A 22,029-nucleotide genomic window follows, 5' to 3' on the forward strand; every position below is an offset into this window, starting at 1 on the left:
TTATCCACTTTGGTGGCAAGAACAAGAAGGCAGATTACTACCTAAATGGAGTCAAGTTAGGTAAAGGGGCAGTACAAGGAGATCTATGTGTTCTTGTACATTAGTCAATGAAAGCAAGCATGCAGGTACAGCAGGCAGTGATGAAAGCTAATAGCATGCTGGCCTTCATGACAAGAGGAATTGAGTATAGAAGCAAAGAGTTTCTTCTGCAGGTGTACAGGGTCGTGGTGAGACCGCACCTGGAATATTGTGCACAGTTTTGGTCTCCAAATTTGAGGAAAGACATTCTGGCTATTGAGGGAGTGCAGCGTAGGTTCACGAGGTAAATTCCTGGAATTACAGGACTATCTTACGTTGAAAGATTGGAGCGACTGGGCTTGTATACCCTTGAGTTTAGAAGACTGAGAGGGGATCTGATTGAGACGTATAAGATTATTAAAGGATTGGACACTCTGAAGGCAGGAAGCATGTTTCCGCTGATGGGTGAGTCCCGAACCAGAGGACACGGTTTAAAAATAAGGGATAAGCCATTTAGAACAGAAATGAGGAGAAACGTCTTCACCCAGAGAGTGGTGGGTGTGTGGAATGTTCTGCCCCAGAAGGCTGTAGAGGCCAAGTCTCTGGATACTTTCAAGAAAGAGTTGGATAGAGCTCTTAAGGATAGTGGAATCAAGAGTTATGGGGATAAGGCAGGAGCAGGATACTGATTGAGGATGATCAGCCATGATCATAATGAATGGTGGTGCAGGCTCGAAGGGCAGAATGGCCTACTCCTGCATCTATTGTCTATTGTCGATTTTCCTGCTCCTCGGATGCTGCCTGACCTGCTGTGCTTTTCCAGCACCACCCTAATCTAGACTCTGGTTTCCAGCATCTGCAGCCCTTGTTTTTACCTTCTAGCAAAATGAACTTATTCTGTCCAGACATTGTCACATGATTCGGCCAAAGTCTGCTATAGCCTGATACTGGCTCAGAATTGTCATTTGGCATCGCTGAATGACTTGTGTTGTGTAATCTCTTTAACTCACACTTATATGAGGCTGCCCATGTTCAGAATCCATTGCTAATGAACCTTTATAAGGAAGAGGGAGAAAAATAAAAGAAAACTAAAGTCGAAGGAACACAGCTAAAAGTTGGGGGAGTTGGGATTCAGTTCTTGGCTGCTAGAAGATACTGTTGAAAAATGTGGTGCTGGAAAAACACAGCAGGCCAGGCAGCATCCGAGGAGCAGGAGAATCGACATTTCGGGCATAAGCCCTTCTTCAGGAATGAGTTCAGATTCCTGAAGAAGGGCTTATGCCCGAAATGTCGATTCTCCTGCTCCTCGGATGCTGCCTGGCCTGCTGTGTTTTTCCAGCACCACATTTTTCAACTCTGGTCTCCAGCATCTGCAGTCCTCACTTTCTCCTCCCTGCTAGAAGATACTGGTAGAGTTTGGGGAATAAAGAGCTCGAAATAAAATCGTAGAAAGTGCAGTATACATGTTTTGAGGACTTCTTTTGAGAGATGTTGGAGCAAGGCTGTAAAAGGATATGACAGTGAACATTGCCTGGAATGGAGAATAGGTCGTACGAGGATAGGTTAAAAGTGCTAGGCCTTTACTCATTGGAACGGCGAAGGATGAGGGGTGACTTGATAGAGGTTTATAAGATGATCAGAGGAATAGATAGAGTAGACAGTCAGAAACTTTTTCCCCGGGTACAACAGAGTGTTACAAGGGGACATAAATTTAAGGTGAAGGGTGGAAGGTATAGGGGAGATGTCAGGGGTGGGTTCTTTACCCAGAGAGTGGTGGGGGCATGGAATGCGCTGCCTGTGGGAGTGGTAGAGTCAGAATCTTTGGTGACCTTTAAGCGGCAATTGGATAGGTACATGGATGGGTGCTTAAGCTAGGACAAATGTTCGGCACAACATCGTGGGCCGAAGGGCCTGTTCTGTGCTGTATTGTTCTATATTCTATGTTCTATATACAAAAGTACAGCATAGAACAGGCCCTTTGGCCCATGATGTTGTGCCGAGCATCAGTCCTAATGTAAAATAAAATAACTTAACCTACACATCCCTCAATTCACTGCTGTCCTTGTGCATGTCCAGCAGTTGCTTAAATGTCCCTAATGACTCTGCTTCCATCACCACCACTGGCAATGCATTACATGCATTCACAACTCTCTGCGTAAAGAACCTTCCTCTGACGTCCCCTCTGCACCATTCTCCTAATATCTTAAAACTATGACCCCTCGTGCCAGTCAATCCTGCCCTGGGAAAAGTCTCTGGCTATTAACTCTATCTATGCCTCTCATTACCTTGTATATCTCAGTCAGGTCACCTCTCTTCTTCCTTCTCTCCAGAGAGAAAGCTCCGAGCTTATTCAACCTTTCTTCATAAGGCAAGCCCTCCAGTCCAGGCAGCATCCTGGTAAACCTTTTTGTACCCTCTCCAAAGCCTCTGTATCTTTTCTATAGTAGGGCGACCAGACTGGACACAATATTCCAAGTGTGGTCTCACCAGGGACTTATAGAGCTGCAGCAAAACCTCGCAACTCTTAAACTCGATCCCCCTGTTAATAAAAGCCAAAGCATCATATGCTTTCGTAACAGCCCTATCCACTTGGGTGGCAACTTTGAGGGATCTATGTACTTAAATACCAATATCCTTCTGTTTCTCCGCACTGCCAAGAATCCTGTCTTTAATCCTATATTCGGCATTCAAGTTCGACCTTCCAAAATGCATCACTTCACATTTATCCAGGTTGAACTCCATCTGCCATTTCTTATCTCAGCTCTGCATCCTGTCTATGTCGCGCTGCAGCCTGCAATAGGCCTAGGAAATGCTACAACTCTAGTACGTCGGATGGATCAGTTTTGTCCAATGTCTACAAGAGGGTTTCCTGACACAGTATGTCAAAGGGCCGACAAGAGGGGAGGCCACACTGGATCTCGTGCTTGGTAATGAACCAGGCCAGGTGTTTGATTTAGTTGTAGGAGAGCACTTTGTGGAGAGTGACCATAATTCAGTTACGTTTAGTTTAGTGATGGAAAGGGATAGGTACATGCCACAGGTCAAGAGTTAAAGATGGGGGCAAGGGCAATTACAATACGATTAGGCAAGAATTAGAATGCATAGAATGGGGTAGCAAAATGTAGGGGATGCAGATAATGGAAATGTGGAGCTGGTTTAAGGAACAGATATTATGTGTCCTTGATAGGTATGTCCCTGTCAGGCAGGGAGGAAGTGATAATGTAAGGGAACTGTGGTTTACAACAGAAATTGCATCTCTTTTTACGAAGAAGAAGGAGGCTGCTTATGTGTTGATGAGGCAAGATGGTACAGATCAGTTAGGAAGGATTTAAAGAGAGAGTTAAGAAGAGCAAAGAGAGGACAAAAGCAGTCTTTGGCAAATAGAATAAAGGAGAACCCTAAAGCTTTCTATAGGTATGTGAGGAATAAAAGGATGATTAGGGTAGGAATAAGGCCAATCAAAGACAGAAGTGGGAAGTTGAGTGTGGACCCTGTGGAGAGCAGAGAGGTGCTAAATGAACATTTCTCATCGGTTTTCACTCAGGAAAAGGAGAATATTGCAGAGGAGAAGAATGAGTTACGAGATATTAGACTAGAAAGGATAGAGGTTAGTTACGAACAGGTGTTATCAATTCTAGAAGGAGTGAAAGTAGACAAGGACGGGATTTATCCGAGGATTCTCTGGGAAGCTAGGAAGGAGATAGCAGAGCCTTTGGCTTTGATATTTGAGTCGTCATTGTCCACAGGTTTGATACCAGAGGACTGGACGATTGCAAATGTTGTGCACTTGTTCAAGAAGGGCAGTAGAGATGACCCAGGTAATTATAGACCAGTGAGCCTTACTTCTGTTGTAGGAAAGGTATGGAAAGGATTCTAAGAGATAAGATTTATAATCATCTTGCAAACAACAATTTGATTTCAGATCGTCAACATGGTTTCATCAAGGGCAGGTCATGTCTCACATTGAGTTTTTTGAGAAGGTGACCAAGCATGTAGATGAGGGTAGGGCAGTTGTCGTGGTATACATGGACTTCAGTAAAGCCTTTGATAAGGTTCCACATGGTAGGCTGTTGGAGAAAATGCAGAGGCATGGAATTGAGGGTGATTTAGCAGTTTGGTTTAGAAACTGGCATTCTGAAAGAAGGCAACGAGTGGTGGTTGATGGAAAATATTCAGCCTGGAGTCCGGTTGCTAGTAGTTTGCCACAAGGATATGTTTTGGGACCACTGCTGTTTATAAATGACTTAGACACAGGCATAGGTGGATGGATTAGTAAATTTTCAGACGACACTAAAGTCGGTAGAGTAGTGGTCAGTGTGGAAGAATGTTACAGATTGCAGGGGGACTTGGATAAACTGCAGAATTGGGCTGAGAGGTGGCAAATGGAGTTCAATGCAGCTAAACGTGAGGTGATGCACTTTGGGAAGAATAACAGGAAGGCAGAGTATTTTTTTTTTAGATTAGATTACATTACAGTGTGGAAACAGGCCCTTCGGCCCAACAAGTCCACACCTACCCGCCGAAGCGAAACCCACCCATACCCCTACATTTACCCCTTACCTAACACTACGGGCAGTTTAGCATGGTCAATTCACCTGACCCTGCACATCTTTGGGCTGTGGGAGGAAACTGGAGCACCCGGAGGAAACCCATGCAGACACGGGGAGAACGTGCAAACTCCACACAGTCAGTCGCCTGAGGCGGGAATTGAACCCGGGTCTCAGGCGCTGTGAGGCAGCAGTGCTAACCACTGTGCCACCGTGCCGCCCACGCTGGGTCGGTTGAAAGATTCTTGGTAGTGTGGACTTTCAGGGATCTTGGGGTCCATGTACATAGATCCCTGAAAGTTGCCAGACCAGGGTGATAGTGCTGTTAAGAAGGCATACGGTGTGTTAGGTTTCATTCATAGAGGGATTGAGTTCCAGAGCCGTAATATCATGCTGCAACTATACAAACGCTGGTGCGGTCACACTTGAAATATTGTGTACAGTTCTGGTCCCCATATGTTGAGAAGGATGTGGAAGCATCGGAAAAGATGCAGAGGAAATTTACTAGGATGTTGACTGGTCTGGAGGGAAGGTCTTATGAGGAAAGGCTGAGAGACTTGAACCTTTTCTCATTGGCAAGAAGAAGGCGAAGAGGGGATTTGATAGAGACATACAAGATGATCAGAGGATTAGATAGGGTAGACAGTCAAAGTCTTTTTCCTAGGATGATGACATCAGCGTGTACGAGGGGCATAACTACAAATTGAGGGGTGAGAGATTTAAGACAGATGTCAGAGGCAGGTTCTTTACTCAGAGAGTGGTAAGGGTGTGGAATGCCCTACCTGCTAATGTAGAAACTCAGCCACATTAGGGAGATTTAAACAATACTTAGATAAGCACATGGATGATTTTGGGATAGTGTAGGGGGATGAGCTGAGAATAGTTCACAGGTCAGCGCAACACCGAAGGGCCTGTTCTGAGCTGTATTGTTCTATGTTCTACGATACTTTCAACAGCACCTCCCACCATTGTGTCATCTGCAAATTTACTAGCCCACCCCTCAACCTCCTCATCCAAGTCATTTATAAAAACTACAAAGAGCAGAGGCCCCAAGAACAGAACCCTGCAGGACCCCACTCAACACTGACCTCCAGGCAGAATACTTTCCATCATAATTTCCTTTTTCCCCAATTAAATATCTTCCCTTGGTAACTGCTTCTTTCCCTCTCCAAGGCTATGCTAAATGTGAGGCAGTTGTGGTCACTGTCCCCAAAGTGTTCTCCCGACACAAGATCTGACACCTGTCTTGGTTCATTGCCGAGCACCAAATCCAAAATGGCCTCTCCCTTTGTCGGCCTGTCTACGTACTGAGTAAGGAAACCCCCCTGAACACACCTGACAAAAACAGCTCCATCCAAACCTTCTGCATTCAGGAGGTTCCAGTCAATATTGGGAAAGTTGAAGTCACCCATACCAACAACCCTGCTACATCTGCATTTTTCCTAAATCTGCCGGTCTACGAGTTCTTCAATCTCTCTACTGCTATTGGGGGGGATCTGTAGAAAACCCCCAATGAGGTGGCTGCTCCCTTGCTGTTCCTAACTTCCACCCGTCCTGACTCAGTAGACAAACATTCCTCAACAACCTTAGATCTCACCCACTTAAAACCTTCCTGGCAGCCCTCCTTTCTCCCTGCCCTCTCTCCTCGCCGCTTTATTCAAAAAATTTGTTTTTTACTCACCTTCTCAGCAGTCCTCCACTCCTCCCTCGCACCTCTCGAAAAATCGACAATGAAGAGAAGGATTTTAATCAATTCACTATGTCAATTCTGTACACATATTGGAAGGTGGGAGCATAATATATGAGCGAAAAGCTGTAGTTTAATCGATGTCTTAGTGAGATTCACTTTGTATTTCCTCTTCTGGATTATGACATCTTAATGCCAAGCCCAAACCTCATTCTTCACTGGCCGAATAGTTACAGCTTTGTACACTGTGCTTTCTAACTCCTCATTTAGCTTCGTTATATCCATATAGCACTAATTTCAATTTTTATAGTATTATCACAGTATGCTTTCCTGATCACGGACATCTCCTCTTACTGTCCCCTTGACCATGACCTCACCTCCAATCACCAAACCATAATCTCCCAGACCATCCACAACCTCATCACCACAGGGAATCTCCCACCTCCAAACTCATAGTCCCAGAAACCCACACACCGCCCAGTTCTACCTCCTACCCAAAATTCACAAACCTGACTACCCCGATCGACCCATCGTCTCCGCCTGCTCCTGCCCCATCGAATGTATCTGCTCTTACCTTAACACCGTCCTTGTTCCCCTTGGTCCAGGATCTCCCCACGTATATTTGGGCCACCACCCATGCCCTCCAACTCCTCCATGACGTTTGGTTCCCCAGCCCCCAATGCCTCATCTTCACCACAGACATCCAGTCTCTATACGCATTCATCCGCCATGATGAAAGACTCCAAGCCCTCTGGTTCTTCCTCTCCTGCCGATCCAACCAGTACCCTTCCATGACACACTCAACTGATTGGCTGAATTGTCCTCACCCTCAACAATTTCTTCTTCGAATTCTCCCACTTCCTTCAGACCAAAGGGTTGGACATGGGCACCCACATGGGCCCCAGCTGTGCCTATCTCTTCATAGGTTTGTGGAACAGTCATCTTCCACAGTTACACCAGCACCATTCCCCACCTGTTCCTCTGCTACATCAATGACTGTATCAGTGCCACTTTGTGCTCCCATGAGGAGGTTGAACAATTCATCAACTTCACAAACACCTTTCACCCCAACCCTAAGTTCACCTGAACCATCCCTCCCCTTCCTGGACATCACCTCCCTCCCCTTCCTGGACCTCTCCATCTCCATTTCCGGTGACCAACTCAATACGGGACCCTCCTCTCATTTATCTCTCCACCCTTCAGGCACTCTGCCTGTATTCCTGATGAAGGGCTTTTGCCAGAAATGTCGATTTTACTGCTCCTCAGATGCTGCCTGAACTGCTGTGCTTTTCCAGCACCACTAATCCAGAATCTATGTCAAACCCACCGACTCCCACAGCTACCTGGACTACACCTCCTCCCACCCCCACTACTGTAAAAATGCAATCCCTTACTCCCTCCACCATCTGCTCCCAGGAAGAGCAATTCCACTCAAGAATATCCCAGATGGACTCCTTCTTCAAGGAGTGTCATCCCAAATGGCGAACACCCTCCAGCGCATCTCCTTCACTTCCCGCACATCCGCCCTCGAACTCCACCCCTCCAACCACAACATGGACAGAGCCCCCCAGTCCTCACCTTCCACTCCACCAACCTCTGGGATAGAATGCATCATCCTCTGCCATTTCCATCACCTACAGTCAGACTCCACCACCAGGATATATTTCCCACCCCAGCCCTATTAGCATTCTAAAGAGGCCATTCCCTTCATGACTCCTTCATAAGGTCCCATCCTCCACTCCCAGTACCTTGCCCTGTCACTGCTGGAAGTGAAAAACCTGCATCCATACCTCCCCCCTCACCTCTGTCCAAGGCCCCAAAGGATTCTTCCACATCTAGCAGAGATTTCCCTGCAATTCCAAACATCTCATCTACTTTAAGAGTGTGGTGCTGGAAAAGCACAGCAGGTCAGGCAGAATCCGAGAAGCAAGAGAGTCGACGTTTTGGGCATAAGCCCTTCATCAGGAAGCCCAAAACATTGATTCTCCTGCTCCTTGGATGCTGCCCGACCTACTGTGCTTTTCCAACACCACAATCTCCACTCCAATCTCCAGTATCTGCAGTCCTCACTTTCACCTCATCTATTGTGTCCATTACTGTCGATGTGGTCTCCTCTACATTGGGGAGACAGGACGCCAACTTGTGGAACATTTCAAAGAACATCTCTGGAACACACGCATTAAATAACCCCACTGCCCTGTGGCCGCACACTAACTCTTTTCACGTAGAGGGTGGTGCATGTGTGGAATGAGCTGCCAGAGGAAGTGGTGGAGGCTGGTACAGTTACAGCACTTAAAAGGCATCTGGATGGGTATATGAATAGGAAGGGTTTGGAGGGATGTGCACCAAATTCTGGCAAATGGGATTAGGTTGGGATATCTAGTTGGCATGGATGTGTTGGATCGAAAAGTTTGTTTCCGTGCTGTACATCTCTGACTCTGTGAATTGCATGAGACATTTGGATAAATGATCAAAAGCTTAGGTAAAGATTAGATTCGCGACAGTGTGAAAACACGCCCTTCGGCCCAACTAGTCCACACCGACCCTCCGAAGAGTAACCCACCCAGACCCATTTCCCTCTGACTAATGTACCTAACACTACAGGCAATTTAGCATGGCCAATTCACCTGACCTGCACATCTTTGGACTGTGGGAGGAAAAAGTGAGGAGTGCAGATGCTGGAGATCAGAGCTGAAAATGTGCTGCTGCGCTTTTCCAGCAACACATTTTCAACCGTGGGAGGAAACCCATGGAGACACAGGGAGAATGTTAAACTCCCCACAGACAGTCGCCCAAGGCTGGACTCGAACTTGGAACACTGGTTCAGTGAGGCAGCAGTGCTAACCACTGAGCCACCAAAGAGAATCTTAATGAAGGAATGAGGGATAGAGGTGTTCAAGGAGGAAATGTCAGTGCTTAGGACCTTGGAAGCTAAGGGCACGGTCAGTGCACATCAGTGAGTGTAGAGATCATGCTGAATGGATATGGATTGTAATTTACAGAAGTTGATGAGTCGAGGGCCAGTAAACAGCATTGATTTGTTTCCAAGTATGGGTTCTGCATGCTGCTTCTCCTGACTAAGATTCTAGCAATGTCTGCCATCAACCGGTACTTCATGCAGTTAATCAATCCATGTCTACATCAAGAAAACAAAGTTAAAAATCACACAACACCAGGTTGTAGTCCAACAGGTTTATTTGGAAGCACTAGCTTTCGAAGCGCTGCTCCTTCATCAGGTAGTTGTGGAGTATAAGATCATAAAACACAGAATTTATAGCAAAGGTTTACAGTGTGATGTAACTGAAATTATATATTGAAAAAGACCTGGATTGTTTGCTAAGTCTCTTATCTTTTAGAATGACCATGTTGGTTTCACTTCTTTCATGTGTAAATCGCAGAACATTTAAAAATTACATTCTCAAGTGAATTTTAACAATTGGTGTCATGTCAGCCCAGATAATGCATTGAAGGTGTGAGCTGCCCTGCGACTCAGCCAACGTTGTCTATCTCATACGCTGCAGGCAAGGATGCCCTGAAGCATGGTACATTGGCAAGACCAAGCAGATGCTATGGCAATGGATGAATGGACACCGCACAACAATCAACAGACAGGAGTGTTCCCTCCCAGTCAGAGAACATTTTAGCGGTCTGGGACATTCAACCTTGGACCTTCGGGTGACTATCCTCCAAGGCGGACTTTGGGACAAGCAACAATGAAAAGTTGCCAAGCAGAGGCTGATAGCCAAGTTCAGTACCCAAGGGGATGGCCTCAATTTGGACCTTGGGTTCATGTCACACTACAGGGGACCCCATTACACTATAGACACACAAGCACACACACAGACACACGCACACATATAGACAGATGCACACACACAGATAGACACAGACACACAGACACTCTCCTCCACACACACACTCCTACAGGCAGACAATTATACACACAGACTCCTCTAGACAGACACACTCTCCTACAGACCCATACACTCATGCAGACCCTCTCATATGCTCACACATACACTCCCACACTCACACACACACCCTCTCACAGATTTATACCCCTTTACACACACGCAAACACACACTCTCGCACAGACACTCATAACCACTCCTACTCCCCCCCCACCATACATACTCTCTTTCTCTCTCTCTCTCTTTCTCTCTCTCACTCACACAAACACACATATACATCTACGTTTGTGAGGTGAAATTGTACTTGCAGAATTACATTTTACTTTGCTCAATAACTGCATGAATCCTTGTAAGATTCTGTAAATCCATTTTTTAGATTAGAATCAGTCTGACCATTATTAAAAATCACACAACACCAGGTTATAGTCCAACAGGTTTAATTGGAAGCACACTAGTTTTCGGAGCGACGCTCCTTCATCAGGTGATAGTGGAGGGCTCAATCCTAACACAGAATTTGTGCAAAACTTTACAGTGTGATGTAACTGAAATTATACATTGAAAAATTGATTGTCTGTTAAGCCTTTCATCTGTTAGAATACAGTGATAGTTTCACTTCTTTCATGTGTAAATCACAAAACCTTTTTTTAAAAATGTTGCATTCTCGGGTTAGCTGTTAACAATGGTGATAGCTAGACAATATGTTGAAGGTGTTGGCCTCCTGTGTTCTCTGTCTGTGCCATGATGTTTAGATTGATTCTAATCTAAAAAGTGAGATAACAGAGATTTACATAAATTCATGCAGTTTTTGAGCTCAGAGTTCTACATGAATGTATGCAGTTTTTTAGCGAAGTACAATGTAACTCTGCAAGTACAAATTCACCCCACAAAATATATGTGTGCATGTGGGTCTTTGTCTGTCTGTGTGTGTGTGTCTGTCTGGGTTGGGGGTTGTGAGTGTGAGAAAGTGTATGTGTGTGTGTAGTGAGTGCAGAGTGTCTTAAGTCTGTGAGGGGGTGCATGTGTGAGTGTGGGAGTGTGTGTGTCTGTAAGGGTGTGTATGTGTGTATAGGAGTGCCTGTGTGTATGGGTGTATAGGAGTGCCTGTGTGTGTATGTGTGTATAGGAGTGCCTGTGTGTGTGTGTGTGAGAATGTGTGAGTGATTTTTAATAATGGTCAGACTGACTCTAATCTAAAAAATGGATTTACAGAATCTTACAAGGATTCATGCAGTTATTGAGCAAAGTAAAATGTAATTCTGCAAGTACAATTTCACCCCACAACGTAGATGTATATGTGTGCTTGCGTGAGTGAGAGAGAGAGAAAGAGAGAGAGAGAAAGAGAGAGAGTGTGTGTGTATGGTGGGGGGGGGGGGGAGTAGGAGTATCTGTGTGTGTGTATAGTGCAATGGTGGTCACCTGTAATGTGACATGAATCCAAGGTCCCAGTTGAGGCCCTCCGTATGGGTACCGAACTTAGCAATCAGCCTCTGCTCGGCCACTTTTCTCTGCTGCCTATGCCTGCCACGGCATAGACAGAGAACACAGAGGGCCAACACCTTCAACATATTGTCTAGCTATCACCATTGTTAACAGCTAACCCGAGAATGCAACTTTTTTTTAAAAATGATTTGGAGATGCCGGCGTTGGACTGGGGTGTACAAAGTTAAAAATCACACAACACCAGGTTATAGTCCAACAGGTTTCATTGGAAGCACACTAGCTTTCGGAGCGACGCTTCTTCATCAGGTGATTCCTTCTTCAGGAAGGGCTCATGCCTGAAACGTCGATTCTCCTGCTTCTTGGATGCTGCCTGACCTGCTGCGCTTTTCCAGCAACACATTTTCAGCTCTGATCTCCAGCATCTGCAGTCCTCACTTTCTCCCAGCTCACACCTTAAATGGATTATCTGGGCCGACATGACACCAATTGTTAAAGTTCACTGAGAGTCATAGAGCCATTTTGATACAGAACCTGCTCAAAGGTAGAAGACAGAGGGTGGTGGTGGAGGGTTGTTTTTCAGACAGGAGGCTTGTGACCAGTGGAGTGCCACAAGGATCTGTGCTGGGTCCATTACTTTTCGTTATTTATATAAATGATTTGGATATGAGCGTAAGAGATACAGTTAGTAAGTTTGCAGATCACACCAAAATCAGAGGTGTAGTGGACAGCGAAGAAGGTTACCTCAGATTACAACAGGATCTTGACCAGACGGGCCAATGGGCTGAGAAGTGGCAGATGGAGTTTAATTTAGGTAAATGTGAGGTGCTGCATTTTGGGAAAGCAAATCTTAGCAGGACTTACACACTTATTGGTAAGGTCCTAGGGAGTGTTGCTCAACAAAGAGATCTTGGAGTGCAGCTTCATAGCTCCTTGAAAGTGGAGTCGCAGGTAGATAGGATAGTGAAGAAGGAGTTTGGTATGCTTTCCTTTATTCGTCAGAGTATTGGGTGTAGGAGATGATGTTCTGGCTGTACAGGACATTAGTTAGGCCACTGTTGGAATATTGTGTGCAATTCTGGTCTCCTTCCTATCGGAAAGATGTTGTGAAACTTGAAAGGATTCAGAAAACATCTAAAAGGATGTTGCCAGGGTTGGAGGATTTGAGCTATAGGGAGAGGCAGAACAGGCTGGGGCTGTTTTCCCTGGAGCGTCCAAGGCTCACATCCAAATCATTTATATAAATGATGAAAAGTAGTGGACCCAGCACTGATTCTTGTGCCACTCCACTGGTCACAGGCCTCCAGTCTGAAAAACAACCCTCCCCCTCCACCACCTCCCTCTGTCTTCTACCTTTGAGCCAGTTCTGCATCCAAATGGCTAGTTCTCCCTGTATTCCATGAGATCTAACCTTGCTAACAGTCTCCCGGGGAGCCTTGTTGAACGCCTTACTGAAGTCCATATAGATCACATCTACCACTCTGCCCTCATCAATCCTCTTTGTTACTTCTTCAAAAAACACAATCAACATTGTGAGACATGATTTCCTACACACAAAGCCATGTTGACTATCCCTAATTAGTCTTTGCCTTTCCAAACACATGTACATCCTGTCCCTCAGGATTACCTCCAACAATTTGCCCACCACCGACGTCAGGCTCACTGGTCTATAGTTCCATGGCTTGTCCTTACCATCCTTCTTAAACAGTGGCACCACGTTAGCAAACCTCCAATCTTCCGGCACCTCACCTTGACTATCGATGATAGAAATATCTCAGTAAGAGGCCCAGCAATCATTTCGCTAGCTTCCCTCAGAGTTCTAGGGTACATCTGATCAGGTCCTAGGGATTTATCCACCTTTATGCGTGTCAAGACATCCAACACTTCCTCCTCTCCAATATGGACAGTTTTCAAGATATCATCATCTCTTTCCCTACTTTCTATATCTTTTATGTCCTTTTCCACAGTAAATACTGATGCAAAATATTCATTTAGTATCTGCCCCATCTCTTGCGACTCTACACAAAGGCCGCCTTGGTGATCTTTGAGGGGCCCTATTCTCTGGAGGAAGTGAGAACTGCAGATGCTGGAGATCAGAGCTGAAAATTCCTGAAGAAGGGCTTATGCCCGAAACATCGATTCTCCTGTTCCTTGGATGCTGCCTGACCTGCTGCGCTTTTCCAGCAACACATTTTCAGTTCGGGCCCTATTCTCTCCCTAGTTACCCTTTTGGCCTTAATGTATTTGTAAAAACCCTTTGGATTCTCCTCAACTCTATTTGCCAAAAATATCTCATGTCCTCTTTTTTCCCTCCTGATTTCCCTCTCAAGTATACTCCTACTGCCTTTATACTCTCCTAAGGATTCACTCGATCTATCCTGTCTATACCTTACATATGCTTCCTTTTTTTTCTTAACAAAACCCTCAATTTCTTTAGTCATCCAGCATTCCCTATACCTACCAGCCCTTCCTTTTACCCTGACAGGAATATACTTTCTCTTGACTCTCGTTATCTCATTTCTGAGGCTTCCCATTTTCCAGCCGTCTCTTTACCTGCGAACATCTGCCTCCAATCAGCTTTTGAAAGTTCTTACTGAATACTGTCAAAATTGGCCTTTCTCCAATTTAGAACTTCAACTTTAGATCTGGTCTATCCTGTTCCATCACTATTTTAAAAACTAATAGAATTATGGTCATTGGCCCCAAAGTGCTCCCCTACTGACACCTCAGTCACCTGCCCTGCCTTATTTCCCAAGATTAGGTCAATTTTTGCACATTCTCTAAAAGGTACATCCACATACTGAATCAGAACATTTTCTTGTACACACTTAACAAATTCCTCTCCATCTAAACCCTTAACACTATGGCAGTCCCAGCCTATGTTTGGAAAGTTAAAATTCCCTACCATAACCACCCTATTATTCTTACAGATAACTGAGATCTCCTTACAATTTGTTTCTCAATTTCCCTCTGACTATTAGGAGGTCTATAATACAATCCCAATAAGGTGATCATCCCTTTCTTATTTCTCAGTTCCACCCAAATAACTTCCCTGGATGTATTTCTGGGAATATCCTCCCTCAGCACAGCTGTAATGCTATCCCTTATCAAAAACGCCACTCCCCCTCCTCTCTTGCCTCCCTTTCTTTCCTTCCTGTAGCATTTGTATCCGGGAACATTAAGCTGCCAGTCCTGTCTATCCCTGAGCATCTGTACTTGCAATGATATCCCAGTCCCATATTCCGAACCATGCCCTGAGTTCATCTGCCTTCCCCATTAGGCCTCTTGCATTGAAATAAATGTAGTTTATATTATCAGTCCTACCTTCCTCTCTGCTTTGTCCCTGCCTGCCCTGACTGTTTGACTCGCCTTTGTTCTCAACTGTACCAGTCTCAGATTGATCTCTTTCCTTACTATCTCCCTGGGTCCCACCCCCCCACCTTACTAGATTAAATCCTCCCAAGCAGTTCTCGTAAATCTCCTACCAGTATATTAATCCTCTTCCAATTTAGGTTCAATCTGTCCTTCTTGTGCAGGTCACTTTTACCCCAAAAGAGCTTCCAATGATCCAAAAATGTGAATCATTCTCCCACACACCAGCTCCTCAGCCATGCATTCATCTGCTCTATCCTCCTACTCCTGCCCTCACTAGCTCATAGCATCGGGAGTAATCCAGATATTATTACTCTCAAGGGCCTTCTTTTTAAATTCCTGCCTAAATCTCTGTAATCTCCCTTCAGAACCTCAACCTTTTCCCTTCCTATGTTGTTGGTTCCAACGTGTACAATGACCTCCTACTGGTGCCTCTCCCCCTTGAGAACATTCTGCAACCCCTGTGAGACATCCTTGATCCTGGCACCAGGGAAGCAACGTACCATTCTGATTTTTCGCTGCTGGCCACAGAAACGTCTATATGTACCTCGGACTAGAGAGTCCCCTAACACAATCACTTGGAACACGATGTACCTCTCATTTAATTATAGCCAATCTCAATACCAGAAACTTGGCTGTTCGTGCTACATTCCCCTGAAAATCCATCACCCACAACATATTCCAAAACAGCATACATGTTTGAAATGGGGATAGCCACAGAAGACTCCTGCACTACCTGCCTACCTCTCTTACCTTTCCTGGAGTTAACCCATCTATGTGACTTTATCTGAGAGTTTCCCCCTTCCTATAACTGTCATCCATCACATCCCCTTGCTCTTGTAAATTCCTCATTGCCTCTAACTACCTCTCCAACTGATCTATTTGATCTGATAGGATTCGCAACCAACAGCATTTATTGCAGATATAATCCTCAGTAACCCGTAAACTCTCCCTAAACTCCCACATCAGACAAGAAGAGCATATCACTCTACTAAAGGCCATTTTTGTTTCTTTCAGACCCAGGAAATAGCACTGTCTTATTCCTCTACAAAACACTGCTCCAAGTTAAATTAGTACTTATGGCTTATATTTTAAGTTTAATCAAGAGACACAGCTCAATAAATCATATAATCAAGAAAGAATCCACTCTGAACAAAACATAACATGACAGATTCAATTAAGTTGTGTTCAAGACAGAACTGAATTCGGCAGATTAAACGTTGTCTTTTTGTTTTTGATCAGTACTCAGACACTAAAATAATCTTTTGATGAAACTTTACAATGACAGCTATCTTTTCCACTCCTGAGCTCTGACTCACTGATGAAAACCACAGAAGGAGGTTGCCTTTTAGAAAAAAAGTACCCTGCCTTTTCCCTACATCCCTGTAAATGTTCCCTTGAAAGCTATTCTTGAATCTGATTTGCCTAACCTTTCAAGCATCTTGTTCAAGATTGTTATAAGGTGCAGTGGGCAGGTATTTCTATTCAACTGATTGAACTGGGCTGTAGGAGGCTAGACCTGCCACTCCTGTGTATGTCTGCTCAGCAACATTGACTACAGAGGTGCCAGTCAAAATAGCCCAGAATAGGAAATGCTCACGTTTCATGTTGACCAGCAGTGTTGCCCGGGGTATTTATTCTGTTTCTGGATCAGTGGTGCTGGAAGAGCACAGCAATTCAGGCAGCATCCGAGGAGCTTCGAAATCGACGTTTCGGGCAAAAGCCCTTCATCAGGAATAAAGGCAGAGAGCCTGAAGCGTGGAGAGATAAGCTAGAGGAGGGTGGGGGTGGGGATAGAGTAGCATAGAGTACAATAGGTCAGTGGGGGAGGAGATGAAGGTGATAGGTCAGGGAGGAGAGGGTGGAGTGGAAAAGGAGTGGGTGGAAAAGGAGCTGGGCAGGTCGGACAAGTCCGGACAAGTCAAGGGGACAGTTTTGCTGGAGGTTAGAAACTAGGATGAGGTGGGGGAAGGGGAAATGAGGAAGCTGTTGAAATCCACATTGATGCCCTGGGGTTGAAGTGTTCCGAGGCGGAAGATGAGGCATTCTTCCTCCAGGCATCTGGTGGTGAGGGAGCGGCGGTGGAGGAGGCCCAGCACCTCCATATCCTCGGCAGAGTGGGAGGGGGAGTTAAATGTTGAGCCACGGGGCGGTTTGGTTGATTGGTGTGGGTGTCTCGGAGATGTTCCCTAAAGCGCTCTGCTAGGAGGCGCCCAGTCTCCCCAATGTAGAGGAGACCGCATCGGGAGCAACGGATACAATCAATGATATTAGTGGATGTGCAGGTAAAACTTTGATGGATGTGGAAGGCTCCTTTAGGGCCTTGGATGGAGGTGAGGGAGGAGGTGTGGGCACAGGTTTTACAGTTCCTGCGGTGGCAGGGGAAAGTGCCAGGATGGGAGGGTGGGTCGTAGGGGGGCGTGGACCTGACCAGGTAGTCATGGAGGGAACGGTCTTTGCGGAAGGCGGAGAGGGGTGGGGAGGGAAATATATCCCTGGTGGTGGGGTCTGTTTGGAGGTGGCGGAAATGTCGGCGGATGATTTGGTTTATGCGAAGGTTGGTAGGGTGGAAGGTGAGCACCAGGGGCGTTCTGCCCTTGTTGCGGTTGGAGGGGTTGGGTCTGAGGGCGGAGGTGCGGGATGTGGACGAAATGCGTTGGAGGGCATCTTTAACCACGTGGGAATGGAAATTGCGGTCTCTAAAGAAGGAGGCCATCTGGTGTGTTCTATGGTGGAACTGCTCCTCCTGGGAGCAGATACGGCGGAGGCGGAGGAATTGTGAATACGGGATGGCATTTTTGCAATAGATAGGGTGGGAAGAGGTGTAATCCAGATAGCTGTGGGAGTCGGTGGGTTTGTAAAAAATATCAGTGTCAAGTCGGTCGTCACTGATGGAGATGGAGAGGTCCAGGAAGGGGAGGGAGGTGTCAGAGATGGTCCAAGTAAATTTAAGGTCAGGGTGGAATGTGTTGGTGAAGTTGATGAATTGCTCAACCTCCTCGCGGGAGCACGAGGTGGCGCCAATGCAGTCATCAATGTAGCGGAGGAAGAGGTGGGGAGTGGTGCCGGTGTAATTACGGAAGATCAACTGCTCTTCGTAGCCAACAAACAGACAGGCATAGCTGGGGCCCATGCGTGTGCCCATGGCTACCCCTTTGGTCTGGAGGAAGTGGGAGGATTCAAAAGAGAAATTGTTAAGGGTGAGGACCAGTTCGGCCAAACGAATGAGAGTGTCGGTGGAGGGGTACTGTTGGGAACGTCTGGAGAGGAAAAAACGGAGGGCTGGGAGGCCCTGGTCATGGCGGATGGAGGTGTAGAGGGATTGGATATCCATGGTGAAGATGAGGCGTTGGGGGCCAGGGAAACGGAAGTCTTGGAGGAGGTGGAGGGCGTGGGTGGTGTCTCAAACGTATGTGGGGAGTTCCTGGACTCGGGGGGATAGGACAGTGTCGAGGTAGGTAGAGATGAGTTCGGTGGGGCAGGAGCATGCTGAGACAATGAGTCGGCCAGGGTGGTCAGGCTTGTGGATCTTGGGAAGGAGGTAGAACCGGGCAGTGCGGGGTTCCCGGACTATGAGGTTGGAAGCTGTGGGTGGGAGATCTCCTGAGGTGATGAGGTTCTGTATGGTCTGGGAGGTGATGGTTTGGTGATGGGGGGTGGGGTCATGGTCAAGGGGGCGGTAGGAAGAGATGTCCTCGAGTTGGCGTTTGGCTTCAGCGATGTAGAGGTCAGTGCGCCAGACTACCACTGCGCCCCCTTTGTCCGCTGGCTTGATGGTGAGGTCAGGATTGGAGCAGAGGGATTGGAGGGCTGCGCGTTGTGAGGGTGAGAGGTTGGAGTGGGGGAGGGGGGTCGACAGGTTGAGGCGGTTAATGTCCCGGCGGCAGTTGGAAATGAAGAGGTCGAGGGCAGGTAATAGGCCAGCACGGGGTGTCCAGGTGGATGCAGTGTGTTGGAGGTGGGCGAAGGGGTCCTCGGAAGATGGGCGGGAATCCTGATTGTGAAAGTAAGCTGGGAGGCGGAGGCGACGGAAGAATTGTTCGATGTCACGGCGTGTATTAAATTCATTGATGCGTGGACGGAGGGGGATGAAGGTGAGTCCTTTGCTGAGGACTGATCGTTCGTCCTCAGTGAGGGGGAGGTCTGGAGGGATGGTGAAAACTCGACAGGGCTGGGAGCTGGGAGCTGGTGTGGGTATAGAGCTAGGAGTGGGGTCGGAGCCAGTACCTGGAGTGGGTGTGATGGTGGGGGGAATGGGGGTAGAGTCATGAGCAGGGGTAGTGTTCCCCTCGGGGTTCTGGGGGGTGGGGATAGTGACAGTGGGGTCTGTGGGGGGCGTGTCAGCAGAATGCAGGTGAGTGGCGCTGGTGGTGGCAGACACGGCAGTAGGGGTGGCGGAAGTCACTGTGCGTGTGGCATCGGCGATGATGTGAGGGCCGGAAGTGGCTGTGGGAGTGGCCATGATGGGGGCAGAAGTGACATCATCAATCAGCGTGGGGGTGGTAGCTGCATCAGCAGCATGGCTAATGGTGTTTCCAAGGCCAGGGAATCTTCTGGAATGTTCGAGGAGCGCTGGTTATGGAGGTGGGTAGATAAAAGTTTGTTGTACTTACAGTTTTTGATGTTTGAGATGGAATTGAAATACTGTTTGTTGAGAGTATGGATTCTCCTGAGGATGTAGTACAGAGTGGGTCCTTTGCAATTCTGAGAGAGTGTGGCCCTCAGCTGAGGCAGGGCAGACTGTAGAGAGGCCCCGTGGCTCAACATTTCAACTCCCCCTCCCACTCTGCCGAGGACATGGAGGTCCTGGGCCTCCTCCACTGCCGCTCCCTCACCACCAGACGCCTGGAGGAAGAACGCCTCATCTTCCGCCTCGGAACACTTCAACCCCAGGGCATCAATGTGGATTTCAACAGCTTCCTCATTTCCTCTTTCCCCACCTCATCCTAGTTTCTAACCTCCAGCAAAACTGTCCCCTTGACTTGTCCGGACTTGTCCGACCTGCCCAGCTCCTTTTCCACTTATCCACTCCACCCTCTCCTCCCTGACCTATCACCTTCATCTCCTTCCCCACTGACCTATTGTACTCTACGCTACTCTATCCCCAACCCCACCCTCCTCTAGCTTATCTCTCCACGCTTCAGGCTCTCTGCCTTTACTCCTGATGAAGGGCTTTTGCCCGAAACTTCGATTTCGAAGCTCCTCGGATGCTGCCTGAATTGCTGTGCTCTTCCAGCACCACTGATCCAGAATCTGGTTTCCAGCATCTGCAGTCATTGTTTTTACCTTATTTATTCTGTTTGGCTGCCCTTTTATACAAGCGTGGTTTTCCATTAAAACACTGAATTACCAGATCAAATAAACTACCCTGCTTTCCATTGACATTGTGGCTCCACTCTCGGCTTGTGAGCTTGAGAGAAATAACAGCTTTTACACTAGCACTAACCAGTTTGGAAAATCACATATGAACAGAGCTATAAGTTGAAACCTGACAGGCTTGCCAAGTTACACCAATCTCTTGCCACTCTTCTGCTACATGCTGGAACCTGAGGTATTGTACTGCAAGCTATTTCACATCCCGAGTGCCCTACTTACAAGATTACAAAGGATCTATCTTATAGGAACAGACCAATTGACCCATTTGTGTTTATGCTCTCTTCAAGCCTCCTGTCATCCCTCATTTAAATATATCCAAGTAGCCTTCTAGACTCTTCTTCCTCACTTCTCTCATGCTTATCTAGCCTTCCTTAAAGGGGAGGTGATGGTGTAGTGGCATTATTCCGGAACTGTTAATTGAGAGACTCAGGCAATGTTTTGGGGACCTAGGCTCAAATCTCACTCTAGCAGATGGTGGAATTTGAATTCAATCAATACATCTGGAATTAAGAGTCTAATCATGATTACTAGAAAAACCCAGTTGGTTCACTAATATCCTTTAGGGAAGGAAACTGCATCTTTACCTGGTCTGACCAGCGTGTGACTCAGACTCTCAACAATGCAGTTGACTTTTAATTGCCCTCCAGGAAATCTAGGATGAGCAATAAATACTGGCCTAGCCAGTGCTGCCCTCATCCCATAAATGATTTAAAAAACGCATCTATGCTATTTCTGTTGACCACAACCTGTGAGTTCCACATTCTCACCACTATTTGGATAAAAGAAAGTAGTCTGTTTTCCACCTTAGGTGCCTGGGTGCTCCAACAAAACTCAAAAGCTTGACTCAAAACCCGCTTGATTGGCACCATCAAGCTTGATATCCACAAGCATTCATTCCCTCAAGACCAATACTCAGTAGCAGCATTGTGTACTACAGGTTGCTCTGCTATAACATGCATTTTGTCAGCGCAAATTGGCGATAACACGATTGACGAATTGTGGATGTTGTTCGATAATGCAAACTTTCTACTGAATGGGCATAGTCACTTTCTGTTACCAATCTTCTACAGCATGATTTTCTATAGTGTGAGGTTGCAGAGGCATGCAACTGAATTACCTGTATCTACAAAATGCAGCAATTCACTCAAAATCCTTAGACAGCATCTTCCAAACCCTTGACCACTTCCATCTGGAAGGATAAGGGCAGCAACTACATAGGAACACCACCCCATGCAAGTTTCCCTCCAAGTAATTCACTGTCCTGACTTGGAGATATATTGCTGTTCCTTCACTATTGCTGGGTCAGAATTCTGGAATTCCCTTCCTAAGAGCATTGTGGGTCTACCGACAGCACATGGACTGCAGTGGTTTAAGAAGGCAGCTCACCATCACCTTCTGAAGGGCAACTTAGAATGGGAAATAAATACTGGCCAGCCAACAACACCCATATCCCACAAGCAATTGTTTTTTACAACTTATTGTCGGTGCTTTGGTCCTTTTCCAACTGTTGGTCCTTTTGAGCTGTTCATGTATTTCAATTAAAGTTTGTTGGATTCTTTGGTTCTTTGAGAAGGTGACCAAACAGGCGGATGAGGGAATGCAGTTGATGCGGTGGAAATGGATTACAGTAAAGCGTATGGTAAGGTTTCCCCGATAGGCTATTTCAGAAAATACAGAGGC

Source organism: Chiloscyllium plagiosum, unplaced genomic scaffold, assembly GCF_037043375.1.
Source record: "Chiloscyllium plagiosum isolate Xiang-an unplaced genomic scaffold, Cpla_swu_hap1 HiC_scaffold_19, whole genome shotgun sequence".
Taxonomy (NCBI): Eukaryota; Metazoa; Chordata; class Chondrichthyes; order Orectolobiformes; family Hemiscylliidae; genus Chiloscyllium; species Chiloscyllium plagiosum.